An 18043-nucleotide genomic window follows, 5' to 3' on the forward strand; every position below is an offset into this window, starting at 1 on the left:
GACCCTACAGATGTGTTCCTGTTATGGGCGCAGCAACAGATTGACAATTTTCCTTGACTCTCATCAGTTCTGCTTGGCTGCTGCACGCTGCATGAGTCAAGGCCTTGGTTTTATGCCACAGACGCTCAATTCAAGCACCAGCAAGACCACGTTTTTAAAGCCACCCTGTCCCACTTCATCGCTGCAGATGTCCTTTACATCTGGTAAGGGCTGTTTTTCAGCGAGTCAGCAATAATTCAGCTTCACAGCTGTCTCCTTTGACAAGTTTAGTGTCACACTCCAGAATGACGTGTTGACAGATATTTTTTCTATTTCTTCCCCCTTTCACTTTTTTTTTTGGAAAAAAAAAAAACCCCGCACAAGATTGACGCTTTCCAGCTTAACCCGTTTCTGGCTGAATTGTCTGACCGTGGCAAGTGATGTTTAAAAACAAAACATTATCCATCAGATTTATTATAAAATAAAAACAGAGCGTATTGAACAGGCCAGGGGGGCAATGGCTAAAAAACAAAATCTTAACCTTTCCTGTTTTTTTTTAACCTAAATCCCGAGGACATTACACCTCCACAAGAGAGACAGCCGGCTGTCAGGATGAATAAAATGTAGAACACAGGCTCTATTAGTGGAGACCCAGTGTACGAATCTTTTACGCTGATACCCAGATGCTTTTTGTGAGCCTGCAGCACTGCTTGTGCAAGCAGAAGGAAGAAAGCCTCTCTCTCTCCTTCACAAAGCCATTCATCGCTGAGGAACAGTTAAGCAGGGAGGGCTGTGCTCCCTTTACTTTCCTGGTACGGCCTTGTATTGATCTAGCCAGTTTCTTCCTCATTAACCCCTGCTGTGCACTGCAGCCTGCTACCTGCTGCAGGAGTGAACCCAGAGGCATTCACTTGGCCAAGGTCAAAGGGCGCCGTGCCAAGCAAATGGCAGCAAGTGAGGTACTGTGCCATACAAGGGGATTGCTGGCACATTTCCTTTCGTTCTGCTTTGTTACATACCCCTGAGGGTCTAGTTCAGCAGGAGAAACGGTGAAAGAAAATCGCAAGGGTGAAAGGGCACCACAGCAAAAGTTAAGTCTGGCTGCACGTCACTAAAACACTCCTCAATGTTTTTTTACACATTTCTCCTTGAAAAAATATCCGACGTCAACAGGCGTCACTTTAAAGTCCTGCTTAACGAAGCAGTGTCAATAACCGCAGTAAAGCACAGAGAGTGCCGCACACTGCATTCATACTCAGTGTGCTGAAAAAGTATGCGGCCTGGGTTGGCCTGCTGGAACAGCATCAGGCTTTTACAGTATTTGCCTAAAAAAAAACACATCTTGAAGCTCAGGCAAAATCGCGCGTGCCTGCTCAGGAGCCGAGTGAATCATTCATATGCGTGACGGTCCGAGTCAACGAACGAATGTTTGCCTCAGAGAACACAGTTCAGGATGAAGGTTCACCGGTCGGCCCCTGCCTCTCCCTGCAAGTAAGCTGGGATCTCTTGGTGCGTGAAGGGGCCGTGCAGAGCAAGTCACTGCCGCCGATATCTCAGCCAGCCAGGCCTACAGAGACTGTCTCAGTCAGACAGAGGCAGAACTGGTGTGGACGTTTCCTTTGCTCACTGTCAAAAGCAGGCATGCAAGAGCAGCAAGTGGCCACCAGCTGGCGCCAGGCGCTCTGCGAAAACCAAAGAAAAAAATGGAGGCAAAAAATAACACCTTATAAGGGTAATCCGTGATTTTTACCGTCAGGCGTCGAAAGAAATGCACTCTTTTTCTGAACATTACTCATTTTTTTTTTAGAGACTCTCCTTTTCCAAGCGCAGCAGGGGGGACCGGTCTCCAAAATCAGCAGGCAGCTTCAGAAATAGAGCAGACGAGACGAAGCAGGGGCCTTGGTCCCGTAATCGGTCTTACTTTCTCAACGGCAGCACCCTCAGCCCACAGCCAGGGGCAGCAGGGGCACCTGGGGCAGCCTCAACGACCAGGGTCCAGGACAGCACGGCCTCTTTCACTTTGCTCTAAAATCAACACGTTTCCATTGTAAGCCGATATTTTTGAGGACGTTCTGTCAGCCACTGGAGCTCCGAGACGGTATTCCAGACTGCGCTGGTCTGAGCGGACTGCTGCCCCCGGATCGGGCAGCGCTGTGGGAACCCAGCTGGTCCCCTGGCTCTGTCCTGGAAGCGGGCCTTCCCCTGGCCTGCTGGGCTCCACCACAAAGAGCCGGAGAGCACCGGGACATGGGGGAGCAGGCAGGGGGGGCGGGGGGTTTTCAAAGGACTTCCTCCGGCCAGGAGGCGCGACGGACTGCTGTTTGTTTTCTCTGCTCCTCCAGCCTCTCGCCCCTGCACTGACCCGGCGGCCCCGCGCGGAGAGGAAGTGGCCGCCGCAGCTCGTCTCCGCAGCTTTCGTTACTGGTAAAATATTGTTGCATTGATTCTAGCCAGTGGGGTTCAGCTCTCCTCAGTCCCAGAGCCGGATTTCTCTCTCTCGAACCCAAGCAGGAAACAGAACAAGAGGCAGATCGGTTTCAGACGCCTTGCTCCCATTTAAAAATGCCCTTCAGTGAACACACAACACTAGCACACTGTAGGACACACAGATACACATCACTAACACACTCTCAACTGTAGGACACACAGATACACGCCATTAACACGGGCTCAACTGTAGGACACACGGATACACGCCATTAACATACGCTCAACTGTAGGTTACACGCAACTAACTTTTAATTCACTAGCAGTATGGCAGACATACAGTACTGTATCTTCCTAAGGGGCTGTAAATTCTAGAACAAAGGAAAAATGTGTCCCACGACAGTTCTTAGCAATTGTGACACTCTACCCGTATGTTGTCTTTTTTTCTTTTCAATGTTTGAAAGAAAAACTATGAGGTTATTGTTTAAGGGTGTTTAAGGGAAAAAAAATAATAATTTGCATAACTTCACCAGATTCAGCAGCCACCATGAAAAGCTGACGATACCCTGCCTCTCCTGCTTGTTTTTTTTTAAATCAGACATGCTTTATGAAGCCAGCTCCTTCCCTCAGAAAATGCCGTGAAATCGCCATTATTTTTTCATGGTACAGACTTCATAATATGTTTACGTCTGGTTTTGTTTATATTGCGCGTGCATTAATCTGCAGGCCTGAAGCCAGCAGACAATAGCGAAAGCCCCACAAATCCTCCACGATCAGTCCCACTTCCTGCTACGACGTGCATCCTCAGCCAACCAGGAACACAGGAGGTTCATTCAGGCTCCTTCCTCTTTGATTCGGGGCAGGTATTGTACCGGAGGCTTTCTGATCAGCAACTCGAAAAAGGGATTAAAGGGAAGCAGGCGGCTTTAAATTAAGCCCATCAGCCATGTACTGTGTACGTGCACAAAAGGAGGAGATCTGGGACAATGGATCAAGTAAAAAATGACAAGGGGTTGAAACGGCACAGTGTATATTTATTTGCCCTGTGCTTTTGGCCATAGTGTAAGGTTTGTTGTGCCTGAAGCGAAAGACCTGACAATGATTTGCTACAGTCTGGCACAATTCCAGCGGCACCCATAAGCCCTGCTCAGCTGTGGCCTAGGAATTGCTCCGCACTTGTGCAACCATAGGACCATTTTTGCTGCACCCTTGCCTTTGTCCCCAATATCGCACTGCTTTCAGGTCCCCGTCAGAAAAAGGTACAAACACTGCCATGCTTCCAGTGGCACAAAACAGCCCAGAGCCTCCAGCACCTACTATGTGATTATGGATAACTAGAGGAGCATGAAAAGCTGTTTAAATATCAGGAATAAAACCTAGACCCAGAAGTTGCCCAGCTCAGTCATAAGACGTGTGCTGTGCATCTACAGCTTCTCTTGCACTGAGAGACAAAGGATTTTTCCCGGGACCCAGCAGCTTCTGTGCAAGGGATTATGTCCTGCGCAGCCTTGCGAATAAAGTTCCAGCTAATGAGAGCAGGTAGTGGCAATGTTAGCTTGGAAAGCGCAATTATTTAATCATCTCCAATTTAGGTAATTTATTTTCTTTAAAATCACTCTGACATTAACTCGTGTTACATGCATTGACAACATCATCAATCATCTTCATATTAGATTTTAAATATTTTTCCCCCTTCGTGCTTTAATTGCTCCAGCATGTGGGAGCCCAGGGAGGTGGTGAGTGGTGATTCAGTGGTGACCGCGTCCTGCTGCCCTCCGTGTTGATGTTCCCTGGCCTGAAACTAAACATGCCGAGTCAAATGATGTCATACCTTCACAGGATCCTCGAGAAGTGAAGTAGCACCACTACAGAACGGGCATCCTTTATTTTTCTAGGTATAATGGAAGAAAATGGAAGAGCTGTATATTTAGAAGCTCAATAACCAAAACTGGTCAGAGAATGTTTTTATTTTGCTCAGGGTTAAAGTGCAGGAGTCATTTAAGTAAGATTACAAGGCACGTTTCAGCACATTCTCAAATAATTAGCTCAAGAGACGAACAGGATTTAATTGAAAATGAAGGCTTTCGTTTCACTGAACGTTAAATTCTGCATGTACAGGTCTGGAAAACAAAAGCCAGTATCAAAAGGAACAAGAGATGTTATTCATTGGGTATCAGTACAGATAAGGGGTGAATGCTCAAATTGGGGTGTTTTGATTAGAGGAGTACCACAGGGATCTGTACTAGGACCGCTAGTCTACATTGTACAATATCTACTACCTCAGTTCTGATACAGTGAGTAAACTAGTCAAAACAGGAGGAGTAGTGAAACTGCAAGGCATCTGCAGAAAGATTTAATTATCAGTACCGGGGCCAACACTTGAGAGATCATATTTACATGTAGACGAGTTCAGAGTATCGCATGTGGGTAGCAAACACAAAAACTACAAATCTAAAGTGGAAAACACTGTGCTTGAAGTAGCTGATTAAGAAAAAGGCCTAGGTGTTTATGTGTTGTGTGCATGACCATGTGGGCAAGGTAAGGACAGAGTCGGCAAGAACTGTTGTGTCACCGACACCCCCACGAGCTGAGATCTGCTGTTTGATCGTGGTGGTGAGTACACGCCTGTCAGACTAGCGATGGCTAGTTTTCCCTTAAACCAAACAAGGTGCACAAACATGTTGTGTTTTTGTCCTTGATAGAGCGGAGCGCGACCTCTACAGGCACGAACCCTGAGTCCAGCACCGTCCACTCAAATGTGTGGATTTACTGCAGCAGTGCCTGAAAGGGGGCTGAATACCATAGGCCAAGTCTGCAACTTGAATATTAGAGACTAATAGGTCTGACTTCTATAATGTATACGTTTATGGAAACTATTATTACAACTAGAGAATCACCTATATGAAATAATATTGTAGGGAATAGTCAGGGAATAAAATATGAATACTGAAATTGCAAATAGAGAATTAGTTCAATAGAAAATAGAGTAAGGATAAGAAGTGAGCACTGAAATTAGGGTGATGGGGTTAGGGGAGTACCACAGGGATCTGTACTAGATCTAACACGCACCAGAAGGCAAAAGAGGAAACTGCACAGAAGTGCATTTGAGACAGAGAACAACGGGCACTGCTTTACACAAAGGGTGGTGGGGGCGTGGAACAAGCTACCCAAGCCATGTTGCTGAAGCCGATGTCCTGGTTTCTTTCAAGAGATCCCCCAATCTGGACAGGAGGTGTTTCTTCACACAAAGGGGTGCGGGAAGGCAGAACACGCCACTCCGCCATTGTTGAAGCCAATTATCCGGTTCCTTTCAAAGTAACAGCTGGAGGAGAGCCTCGGATCAATTCGCTACGAGCTACCCAACAGGCTGGATGGGCTGCAGGATGAAGAGTCTGGGCAGCGTGACCGCGGAACGGTTTTCCATCGAACCGGAAGCTGCAGGACAGTGTCGCGAACCGCACGCAAGACGTCACCGCATGTCCGCGAGCACTTCTCACCATAGACCGTCACGCACTAATTAATCAATTATCATTCCACACGGTCTTCGCTGTTTATACCCTCTCACTGGACTGGATCTTCGCTTACTACTGAGGTTCTCCTCTCCTGAGCTCAATGTTTGTCTAACCTTCTCTGTTTGGAAAGACACTTTCGTCCATCCCCATCTGCAAACCCAAGTTTTAAAGGTACTCATCCGTTCTCACTGGCTTCCGATCAGCGGTGACCCGGAGCGCTGTTCAGCTGCCCGAAAGGAAACCGCCCGCCGAGACAGAAGAGCGCCGAACCGGACAGCTCTCCTCCGCCTCGGCTGTCCTGTAGCGAGGGGCACTTCTTAAAAACAAATCGCGGGCTTGAGTCCAGCGAGGATCACGTTTTCTGAGTTCCAGGACGATTTTTTAAAAACTTTTAATACACCACCTTCCGTAGAATAAGCACAGAGGGCTGCGTTTTAATTATGGCACCACTATGGTAAAACAATTTTAAAGACGGGACTAGATGTCGCTTATTTGCTAGGACGGTGAACCGAACAAATGGGCATCAGCGATGTCGGTACTTCAAAATAATAGCAACTTTCCGATAATATAACGGGCCTTCGAGGAGAGGAAGTATCGAAAGGAAATGTGATGCTTTTTTACGGCGCTTGAACTTCTGAACAGTATACGGCTCTGTACACTGTACATTTAACCAGCTTCGAAAACGATATAATGCGGTATTGAACAATCTTAAAGATGCAGGGGGACAGCTGAGGATTTGCACCGCGTTACCAGAAACGACCGATGGGCCTTGTTCGCGTTCTTGCCATTCTGCAGACAGACAGGCCGGCTTCGGTACCTGCGTGGCGAGGTGACGTCATAACCCCCCCACACACACCACACCACCACGCGCCGCTTGGCCTCTCCCGCCGGGCGCGACGGCGCTTGTCGCGTGCGAGGCCAGACGCAACCAGGAAGAAGCACGGCAGAAGACTTGTTGTTCGTGAAAGGTGAGGCGTTCTTTAATGAGGCATGATTGATCTGCCTGACGGCTAGTCTTAACAGTGTCAGCATCGGATCGATCCTTTCTTTTTACTGCTGCTCTTGGCGGTCCTGTTGCACCACATCAAAAGCGGGGTGTGGGGTATGCGTTCTTATTTCTCCGTCTTTTGCACTGTCGGTAAGTTCCCATCCGCTCTCCCCTGTTTCTTCACGCTGGCAGCCCGGAAGCCCCCCCCCCCCCTAGCAAGTCCTGTTGTAAGACAGGAGAGTCGCGGTCCTCACACCTTGCGCGCGCTGCTGGGCACGGACAGAGCTCAAGATTCGCCTCGGAGCTGGTCCAGAACCTCCGCCCTGCAATGACGTGCAGGTGCCGGCCTGCGGCGTGACGCATGATTCCTCCGAAACTCTTGAATTGCTGTACGTCTCTCCATCAGCTCTGTGATTCCGGCGCGATTCTTTCCGGCTGAGCGCGGGTGGCCGTGACGAGAAGACAAAAAAAAAAAGGGGGTATTTGTGGAATGGATGTGTTTTTTTTCCCCAGCATGGAATAAACCTTTACTTGTTCCTTTGGTGCTGACGCACCTGCTAACTTGAACTGCTTCAGCCTCAAATATATATGCCAACGTTAGATTCATGGGGAATTACTGTAGGCGTTATCACAATGAAATATAAAACCAGTTGACATTCATACTGGTATATTTTGGGGGAGAATAGAGGAAGGCAGGGCGGATGACTGGTAGAGGCAGCGAGAGTGTTTTTGGTCAGCCAGGCAGTCTGATGTTGAGCAGACAGCAGCTGCAATCCCTTGAGTTTTCCTGAAGCTCAAGAGTGTCGACACCTCTGGCCCAGCAGAACCGCAGTCTGGTAGTAGTCAACAAGTGGAGTTTCTGGGAAAACGCAGCTACTCCTAATCAGGCGGGACAAGGGGTCTGGTTAAGACGTGCAGAGCTCGGCTGAATGCAGTTCTCCAGCAGCCCACTGCCTCCAAAGCCAAGGACTCATTCAGGCATTTAATGCTTACAAGTGCTCTGAGTAAGACAGCACCCACATCTCTGTGCCTTGTGGTGTACTGGTGATCACTCACTAGCGTGTCAAATCGTCTTTCACTGCTGCTCTAGAATCGGGCCAGGTCCCTCCATGAAGCCTATCTACTCAACTGCGCAAATCAGGTTTAAGCCTTGCATCCAGATTAGGGGCTTTTGCTTTGTTGAGGTGATATTTCCCCTGTCACCTCCATCCTCCCTCACCCCCTGATCATCATCCAATTCACAAACAAGTTCTTTTAAAATAAAATGTAAAAAGAGCTGTTCAGTAACACCACTCTGGTAATTTTATACAGCTCTGCACTTTTCAAGAAGAAACTGCAGATCGTGTAAGTTTGCTTGTACTGTATCGGCTGTACTGAAGCGTTCAGGCTTACTCCATAGAATCTAGACACTGCCTGAGAAGAAAAGGGGTTTTAAAACTATTGCAGGTTTGCTTGACCAGCTACTATTTTAGATGATCAGGTATTAAAGGCTTCAGAAGCATCTGTGATATTTCTGTAGCGTTTTTTCATCTGTGTGTTCTGGGATACATCTATAGGAAGGTGCCATTTTCCAAATTTAATAATAATTGCTTACACTTCTATAGCGCTTTTCTGGACACTCCACTCAAAGCGCTTTACAGGTAATGGGGATCCCCTCCACCACCACCAGTGCGCAGCTCCACCTGGATGATATGTTAAAATCAGTTTTTATACAGTATGTTCTTCTGCAGAAAAAAATAAATTAATCATAAGCTTAGTCAGGACCTGAATCACTCAGTAGATGTGGTGCAATAACGTTCAGGGGGAGACATCACTCCATGACATATTTTCCAGTCTTCTCCCAGTTGGCTCGGATCTCGGAATTGTTTACCGTTACAGCCGCTCAGGGGCTTGGCGTCTCCAACACGGGAGGCGAAGGCTCTGTGGGCCGCAGCCACCTTTTCAACAGGGCCCCCCCGGGATGACCAGCCGCCACGGCAGGGATCTGCAGCCAGGCGGTGGCGGACAGCTGTGTGCCCTGGGCAAGAGAAGAAGGAGGATGAGCTGGAAACACTACATGCCAAGCGGAGCGCGTGTGATGAGGTGATGAGGGGTACCCGCGGCAGCACGCTGCCCCATGGTGACGCAGTCCATGAACGCAGCAGGCTGGAGCCCATCTCCTGTTATCTGGCCTATCCAGTACAGCAAGGAGAGCTGGGGGTGGCTTCACTCCAGCGTTGGAGAGCTACGGGGCCTTTTGGTTTTCAGTCCAGCTCTTAATTGCTTAATGAGCTTTTGAGTGCCTAATTGAACCTGTTAAACCATTTTCTCGGGTTTTAAGCTACTAGGAATATGAAGGGGGCTGGAAACCCTGCTGGGCTGTAATTCTAGAGCAGAGCTGGGAGCCTCGACAGACAGACTGGTGCCCCACTCGAGTCCGTCTGGCACAAACTGCACCGCTGCTTGCTTCCAGCGGAGGTGCAGGTCAAACCAAAACTCATCACGCCGTGATCCCGATCACGGCGTCTGCAATCGGACCTCTGTCATTTAATTTGGGATTGGAGGCAGGATATAACGGCACCTTGGGACGCCTGTGTGTCAAGAGTGCAGTAATAGTGCCAAGGGGCACCCAGAGGGGTGGAAAGGGTGTATCTGACCTCTGACCCTTGGCTGGAATAGCCCCCCCCCCCACCTTCCCAGCGGCCTTTTCTCTTTTGCAGTGCTGTTTCCACTTGAATGCAAATGTCTCTCCCGAAGCTCAAACTTGCCGCCAGCTATGCCTGTTGAACCGCACTCCTTTATATCCTTCCCGATCCCACGATTTCGAAATCCGAGAGCACAATTTAAAGGAGTGAATATAAATATATAATATGTATGTGCAATTTCTGGCTACAGTCAAGCGCATTGCAGCTGACTTCCACGTGCCCTTTCAGCTGTCTCTCAGAGCAGAAGTACTGTAGGGAGCCCCTCCAACCAAGCCTCTCTCTCTCATTTACTTTCCAGCAATTGCTTTAAAATTCTATTTCTTATTGCCCTTTACATCCTGACCTTTCCTGCTCCTCTCATTTTTTGTTATTGTTGTTGTTGTTTGCTGTCAGTCTGTGCTCGCGTTCGCCGGCGCGGTACGGAGGCGATCTGGTTCACGGGGATGCAAAGACAAAAAAAGAAAGGAGAATTAAAAAAAATCATCATCACAACCCCGTGCGATTTAAGAGGACGAGATTTCGCCTTTTTTTTTTTTACAAAAAGAAAGAAAGATATTAAAGGGCTTCCGGATAGGAATTGGAAAAAAAAAAGGAAAGCCCATTTCTGAGATCCACTGTGTAAATAATTCAGCACAACGTGTTTGTGCTGTAGATCTGATTTTGTAGGGCCTCTCTCCAAGACCTCATGAACCGCGCGTACCAATGTTAGATTCCAAGCAGTGTAAATAAATTATTAGATGTAATCCGTGCTATTCCGTTTATTATGAACTGCACGCCCCCCACACCCCCCTCCTCTGCATGGGTAACCTGCCTGCCACACAAGCCCAGTGTCTTAGCCTTCCCAGCGAAGCTCTCTCTCTGATAACGCCTCAACATAAATTTTATCCCCTGATTAGTATTCAGCTCAGCTCCTTGGACAGAAACCAATGCTACAGCCAAGAGGTGGTTTAAATCACATAAATCATAGATCAATGACAGCATTCTAAGTACTGGATAGATTACAAAAGTTAGCTTTATTTAAAAATAGATTAACCATTTCCCCGAAGAAAGACAAGTTGGGAAGACGCATTTATTTTACTGCAGCAAGAGAAGGATTGTTTTGGTGTTGTTGGCTCTGTTTCGTGCCTCTGTGTGACTGCCTGTTTTTTATTTCGTGTGTGTGTGTGTGTTATATTAACGTATGAGGGTGCTCTTGGCGGTTGTGTATGCGTGAGTGTGTGTGTGTGCAGTGCTTGCCCTCACTAGGTTTTGTTCCACGCGCAGCTCTGTCCCTGCGCTGGAAAGCCGGGTAGCTGTTGTGCCTTTCTGGAGGCAGGGCCTCCATCGGCCATCGTGCCTGTGAAATCTGCGTCCACGTCAGGCGCCCCCCTGTCCCCCCCCACGCAGAATCGGGGCGAGCTGGGCGGCAGCAGGCAGGGAAGGCCCAGCAGCCACACGCCAGAGTCGCTGGAGCCTGCAGCTGTTCTCACCAGCTGCTTGGCTGGAACACGTTCCCGGACTGCTGGTCCTTGAAAAGCTTTAGGCAACGCTGCGGCCTGCTAGCAGGACCGCGGCTATTGAATGTCCCCTAGTCCTGCGGGGCCAGCAGGGTGAGGCTGTGTGTGGTGAGGGGGGGGACGGGCGCTGGGGATGGGTGCGGTCTGCTCCGTGCCTTGGGAGCTGAAAGGATTAAGCTTTTCCAGTTTAAAAAAAAAATCCACTTAATCACGTAGACCGTGGACACAGCCCAGCGCACAGACCTCCCTTCAGAAACCAGAAAGACCAGTCGGAGTCTGTCCTTCCACCTGCGGGGCTGTCGGGAGCTCTCGGGAACAGAGGAGATGCCCAGGAACAAGGGGGAAGGAAGGACAACCCATGCTGCCAAGAACAAAACTCGACAGAAGGAGTCAACACAAGTCAGACAAGGGGAAAGACACCCAGAGGTTAGGACTGTGCTTTTCGAGCGACAGTACTCTATGTGTGTAGAGTGTGTGAGTGTGTGCGTGCGCGCCCCAGACAACAGTTAATTAGGCCTTTTTCAGGCTCGCATCAGGCACGGAGATCCGATGTGGAATTAGAAGAAATAAAAATGTACAGAGACGTACAAATCCATCTTCTAACACTTGCAGCCCTTCCTATCTGGTGTTGAGCATCTTGATCTCCCAGGACACCTGCAAAACCCCAAGCAACACACTAGCTCAGGATAACCATGTGTACAGGGCTGTACGAATTTCCACTCGAGTCCCTCCCCCACTTCAAAACAGATCCACCCTCATCAAGTGTACAAGTCAAAACCCAGTGAATTCGTCTGAAGAAAATCTTCATTGCATGCTGTACTCCAGCAAAAACATTGAGGGCTCAGGACTCTCTAATCCTGGCCAAATTATTTTTTTTTTTAATGGCACGGTTTTGTCCTGGGCTGAGCACACAGTGTGCTGAGAGTGTTTTTTCCCTTCTCCCTGCATGCACAGGAAGGTAGGCCGCACAAAAGAACCAGTTGAAGGAGGAAGAGAGAGAGAAAAGGTGTGCACGCATTAGGAATGTGGATTTTCTTGTCGGGGAAATGTCCGAGGATTAACAGTGCCATGGGGAGGTGAGGGTGTGAGTTTTTTCAAATCAAGGAGTGACGCCTAGCCTTAAAAAAGGAGAAAAGGAATCTGACCTGAAGAGGAGGGGAGGTGATGCAGAGGGAGCAGGGTGCTGCACCTGGGACATGGGACAAGGACAAGATGCAGGGGGGCACCTGCGGCCATGTCCACCAGTCCCCCTCCCTTTGGCGTCCACCCAACATCCAGAGAGGGGCACCCCCCCCCCTCCCCTCCCCATGCCAGCAGCCCGGCTGCTCCCCGTGTGCTTTCCTGGGAAATTGGTTGAGGGGAAATGACTATTAAAAACCTTGTTTTAGTGCTCCCCCCTGCTGAGCTTCCCGCTGTGTTGTTTTAATAAGGAAAATTACCCATCCAGAAAGGTGGATCCTGTTTTCCATGCTTGACCGTCTCCCAGCAGAGTGGTGCCGGCAGACAGGCCTGCCTCCCTCGTTCACTCTCGCCCCTGCGCCGCAGCGTAGCAGCTGCTCCTGCTGCCTGGCACGGCGGCACTGCGGCCCGCCCTTCATTCCCAGGGTTCGGCGTAAACCCTCGCCGCGCGTTTACAGACAGACGTCAATAACGTGTCCGAGGCGGTGTTGCCTTTCCCAGGGCCAGCGCCTGCCGTTATTCCTTCCCTGCTCCGCGTTTGAAACGTAATGCAGGAGGGAGACGGGGAGACGCACGCTGCCTTCATTGTGAAAACTCTTTGCACATGAAAGCAGTTAACCCAGAAAGCAGGGGCACAAACGCGGAAATGAAGTGGGGGTGCATCACGTTTGAGAAGAGGGTTATCTTTTTAAGATACAGAATTGGGTGCAAGAAGCTTTTGTAATTAATGGTTCCCAGAATTCAAACGAAGATGAAACGTCGTTTGTTTTTTTTGCCAGAGCCTGTCCCGTAAGGAAGAGGCACGAGGCGGGGTACACGCCGGACAGGACACTAATCCATTGCTGGGCACACACAGACACACCAGGGCCAGTCTTCCCAGCAAGCCTGTTTTTTTTTATGCTGGAGGAAACCCATGTAAACACGGGGAGACCGTACAAACCCCACTCAGACAGCACCCCAGGTCCGGAACTGAACCCACTGCGCCACCACTCACATAATACAGTTAACCCACACATGATTTCTCAAGTCTCCCTTCTGTTTTCTGGAGCCTAAATATGATTAATATTCTAATAATCACTCTTGTATCAGCTGGTGTCTCTCACACCCACGGTGCTCCTGCTCAAGCTGACCTCATTTACACTATCCCCTACACTGCGCATGTGGAATTGCCCGGGCTGTGTGTGTGTATGTATCTACGGGCTCCTCCTCAGTTTGATTTGCTCCCCAGTCCAGTGTTCTCCAGCTCCGAGCTCTGGAGCTGCAGTCTGCTGTCAGCACAGACCCACGAGGAGGAGAGCAAGGCAATTAGTGTCCGTTTCCACACTCGAGGCCCGCTGCTCTCGCTGGTCATCGGCGCTGTCTCTGCCTTGACTCTTACAGGAGGAGGCTGGAGGAACTGGGAATCTGAAATTCCCATGCTATTTATTTTAAATAGATAATCCTAGCATGCTGATGATAAGGCAGTTGTGACTCTGCATCAGACGTCCCTTGAGGTCAGCCTTTTACCAGTACACAGTATCTACAGGCTTACCGGTCTATTTGGATCTGTCCTGCAGAACAAGTGCAGCCTGCAGCAGTGTAAAGTAGCATGTTACAGACTCCCACCACCCTTTGTGTAAAGCGTTATGTTCCACACTCCCACCACCCTACGTGTAAAGTAGCATGTTCCACACTCCCACCCCTCTTTGTGTAAAGAAGCACCTCCTGTTCTTGCTTTTAAATGCATGTCTATTCATGTGGAAGTGGCCTGCGAATCTCGGGCTGCCTCCTACAGCTCCTCTTCCTACAGCTCGCCCCTCGCAGGCTGCCTCCCAGCACCTCTCCAAGGGACAGGGGTCTTGAGCATCCAGAATGCACTGCGCCAGAGGTATCAGCACGAAAGTCATTCTCGTTTGCACACACACACTTGTCTTTTTTTGCGAATGCCACTAGAACAAACCTGAATCTTTTCTCCCTTTTTAAAGACAGCTTTGAGGTTTTCTTCCAAAAAATGAAGTCATGAACACTGCCAGGGCTCTTAACGTTTTGGTGCAGACAGCTCTTCTATTTGACAGCGCTGTTAGAAAACCTCCCTGGGTTCGCATTAGCACTCTGTTGTTTCATGTCGTTGTGGTAGAAGAAAAGAAGAATTCTATTACATTCTATTTAACATGGGCTTTTAACAGAGGCTCCTGCCGTGCAGAGACATCAATTGATTCTTTGCATATTTTAAGTTAGGCCTTTTTACTATTTTTAAGCGAAAATACTTTAACAAGTGTCCTTTATCTAATATTTTACAACATTATTATATATCAGGCATTCTCTGGAACTCCAGTCTTTGGACCTATTTCAAAAAATTTTAAACATACTATTATACTATTTACAGCAACTATTATAGTTATTAGTCACTACAAGTGTTTAAATATATCTCAAGCATGTTCTCAGATGGTTTTAAGACACTTCCATATATAAAATCTACATTTATTTGTAATACGTTACCAACATTTGTGACAGTTTCCCAAATTATAGCACAGATATGTGAAGGAATAAAGACACTTGCAATTGCCCTATCATCCTCCATGTTCATAGCACATTTATAACTGTATTCTAGATGAGTTATAATCAGTAATAACAGGTCCTTAATTTAAAGTAGTATCATTTCTCTCCCACACCTTCCAGAGGCCAGGCTACAGTATGTGTGTCTGTGTGCAGAGGCCAGGCTGCAGTACGATTCTGTATACAGAGGCCAGGCTACAGTATGTGTGTCTGTGTGCAGAGGCCAGGGTACAGTATGATTCAGTGTGCAGAGGCCAGGCTACAGTATGATTCTGTGTGCAGAGGCCAGGCTGCAGTATGTGTGTCTGTGTGCAGAGGCCAGGCTGCAGTACGATTCTGTATACAGAGGCCAGGCTACAGTATGTGTGTCTGTGTGCAGAGGCCAGGGTACAGTATGATTCAGTGTGCAGAGGCCAGGCTACAGTATGATTCTGTGTGCAGAGGCCAGGCTGCAGTATGATTCTGTATACAGAGGCCAGGCTACAGTATGATCCTGTATACAGAGGCCAGGCTACAGTATGATCCTGTGTGCAGAGGCCAGGCTATGAAAGGGTGCGATGGGACCAGATGTACTCATGGTGTCTGCTGCTTGTTTTCCTCAGCACCGAGCAGTCAAATAGCCCTGACTTTGGGGCCATGTGTGCACCATACACACGGGCCATCTCCCCCAGCTGGAGAAAGCACGAGCCTGGAGAACTTCCGCACAACCAACACAAAACACCCCGTCACCGACGCAGCTGCTTCTGCTGGCTGACCCAGAAGATCGTCCCAGAACGTAGAGAGAAAACACAATCGATGTGCACTTCGTCCTCCAGTGAAGAGACAGCATGCTGTTGGCAGGGAGCTGGGGAGATGGAGAGAGAGCGTGGGAGTGGGTGGAGTGGGCAGAGTGGGTGGCGAGCTGTATGACCTGTGCGCTCACACCTCTTGCACAAGCGCTCGTGAGCAGTCGTTCACCATCACAGCCGTGTTAATGAGCCACAGATGGGCTGCAGCAGCACAGCGGTCCAGAACACGGACACCTTCCAGGCTTCTACAAGACTCGCCGGCCAGCTTCCACTGCGGCAGTGAGCCAGCAGCTCCACAACATGGGACTGCAAGGCAGATGACTGCAATCCGCTGAAGAAGTCAACACAGTTTAACTTAGTCATCCGTAAAACAATAACCGCGCTCTTACAAGGCAAAATCCTTGAAAATTGAATAAAAGTCCTCTTGCTTCCAAAGCAAGTGTTTTCCCCCTGAAATCACCCTTGCTTTTTAATGAAAAACAATATACTCTAGGTATTTCAGTCCTAGAGTGAGCGAGTGAGCTGACTGGATTTAATAGGGCTCTTTATTGAAATCAGGGATTGCACAAACCGCACAGTTTAAACCTCTGCCCCCGTCCTTTCCTTCGCTGGCTGCTCGTGTGCTTGCTAGTGGGAACGGAGCTTCAGATCGGATTTAATGACGGCTGCGAGACTCCGACCAGTGCGCTGCCCGGGGCTGGCTGCTCAGTTAAAAGTTAACAGCGCGGTAATTACTCGCCTTGCACCTGGAAAAAAAAGGCACCACTGTGATTGCTAACGGCCAGGCAGGACCCTGGCTCGCAGTTTATCTGTCTTGAATGTTTAAATGTACAGAGTCAATTATTAACACCATGGTGACTCATGGATAATGCCCAGATTCCAGTTTTTTTTTTAAATGGGAGTCTATTAATACAGAAAAAAACAGAAAACAAACAGACCTCTCGCACGCCAGCAGCTCTGGGGTTGTCGTGGGTTTTCAGGCTGGTGCAGAGGTTCGGGTTCTGGACCTGCAACTGGAAGGGCATGAGATCGAATCCCTCCTGACCCCCCGAGGTACAGTACTTCCCCTGAACTGCTCCAGCACAGCGCTGCTGTAGAAATGCACACAAACTGCCAGTTGCTTTGGATTAAAGTCAGCCAAATAAATTAGACCAATATAATCAAAATCTCCAGCTACTGTAGCATTGTTTGTGTCCGGCGCAAGCGTGCAACATGTTTCTCCTTCATAATGAGTTCCCAGATCCACCTCACGTCGCCTGTGTTATTCTGGTGAAGGTCACAGATGGTTTAACTAATCTTTTAGAACCAGGAGACTTCTTTATTAATGAATACGGAAAAAATGTCAGAAACCAAAATGGTTTGTACGTACCGGAAATGACAATTGCATTCTCCCCTTATTACTATTGCCTTAACTCCTATCTTCCTGGATAAAGTACAACAGCATTTTGCCATGAACATTGTGAACTCCACACCTCATGAGCTGAGGCATACCTGCCTGCTTCCCTCCAGCTCAGGTTGGGATTGCATACTGTGCCATGTCACTCAGCTCCAACACATTACCGCGACCATAAAAATACATTTAATCAGATGAATTTCACATGAAACAAAGTATAATTTCAAAAAACACTCAGCCTCTCAGCCGATCCCAAGTGAATTTTCTTTTTTGGGCGGGGAGGAGGACAAATAATGCCCTCTAATAATAACCCTGTCTCTTTGGCTCTTGGTTTCATTTTAAGGGTATTTTTTATTGTTCTGCAGACGTGAGTCACACGCATCCACAAAGCAGACTTTGAAAACCCAAACGCTCAGAAAGAAACGCATCTGGCTGCAGCACAGAAATCAGTGCAGACTGGCGGCTGAGGGCGTGGAGCCGGACTTGGGAAGGAGCGCTGGTTTTCAGCTCCTAGTTTTGCATTGTGCTGCATCCATGACAACAGGGTCAAAGGCTGATTTTAATGCTATTATCCTAACATACCCAGAGCAGAATGCTAATGCATCTGTGTGGCTGGAATCAGTGGAAGGATCAGGACGCGGTGAACTATGACCAGTGTGGGTAGAGAGAGGAGCAGCCTGCTCCGGGAGGCAGGAGCCCAGCCTCTGCCAACACAGCTGGCTGGGCTTCACCCACCCAGCTCTCGCCTCCCTGCCCCACCATGCTGGTGCCAGGGAAGAAGTCAGCTCTGCGCTCTTTCCCAGCGGCTTGGTTGCTTCTGTTTGAGTGTCGTCTTTACTCCGCAAATTATTTCTGTAAGTACAAACACTTGTCAGGCCTGCAGCGTGGTCATTTCTGTTGCCAGATTATACCCAAAGACGCTACAGAACAGACACTGCAAATTAAAAGGCCAAAGCCTGAACAAAACCACACAGTTTGACATTGTGCAGGCCGGGGCAATCACTTCTACTTCAGTACAAGTGGCAGACACTTCCCAACAATAACATTTGTCAAAGACTTTGC

General features: G+C 48.6%; 2 long non-coding RNA genes across 5 annotated transcripts in view; one reads left to right on the top strand and one right to left on the bottom strand.

Annotated features, from left to right (window-relative positions):
* Positions 1-6064: 6064 nt before the first annotated feature.
* LOC148653997 (uncharacterized) lies at positions 6065-15540 on the top strand. The gene is made up of 4 exons (XR_015924907.1): positions 6065-6886; positions 8785-8988; positions 11303-11512; positions 15403-15540. It is a non-coding gene; the product is annotated as an uncharacterized LOC148653997 (long non-coding RNA).
* Positions 15541-16196: 656 nt separating this feature from the next.
* Positions 16197-18043, bottom strand: part of LOC148653998 (uncharacterized) — a 43123-nt gene continuing 41276 nt past the window's right edge. For all 4 annotated transcript variants that reach the window (XR_015924911.1, XR_015924909.1, XR_015924908.1 and 1 more), the window contains 2 exons: positions 16527-16601; positions 16197-16334 (listed from right to left, as the gene is read on the bottom strand). This is a non-coding gene — a long non-coding RNA (uncharacterized LOC148653998). The remainder of the gene's footprint in view (positions 16335-16526; positions 16602-18043) is intronic.

The sequence above is a fragment of the Lepisosteus platostomus genome, chromosome 10 (assembly GCF_059453375.1).
Source record: "Lepisosteus platostomus isolate fLepPlt1 chromosome 10, fLepPlt1.hap1, whole genome shotgun sequence".
Taxonomy (NCBI): Eukaryota; Metazoa; Chordata; class Actinopteri; order Semionotiformes; family Lepisosteidae; genus Lepisosteus; species Lepisosteus platostomus.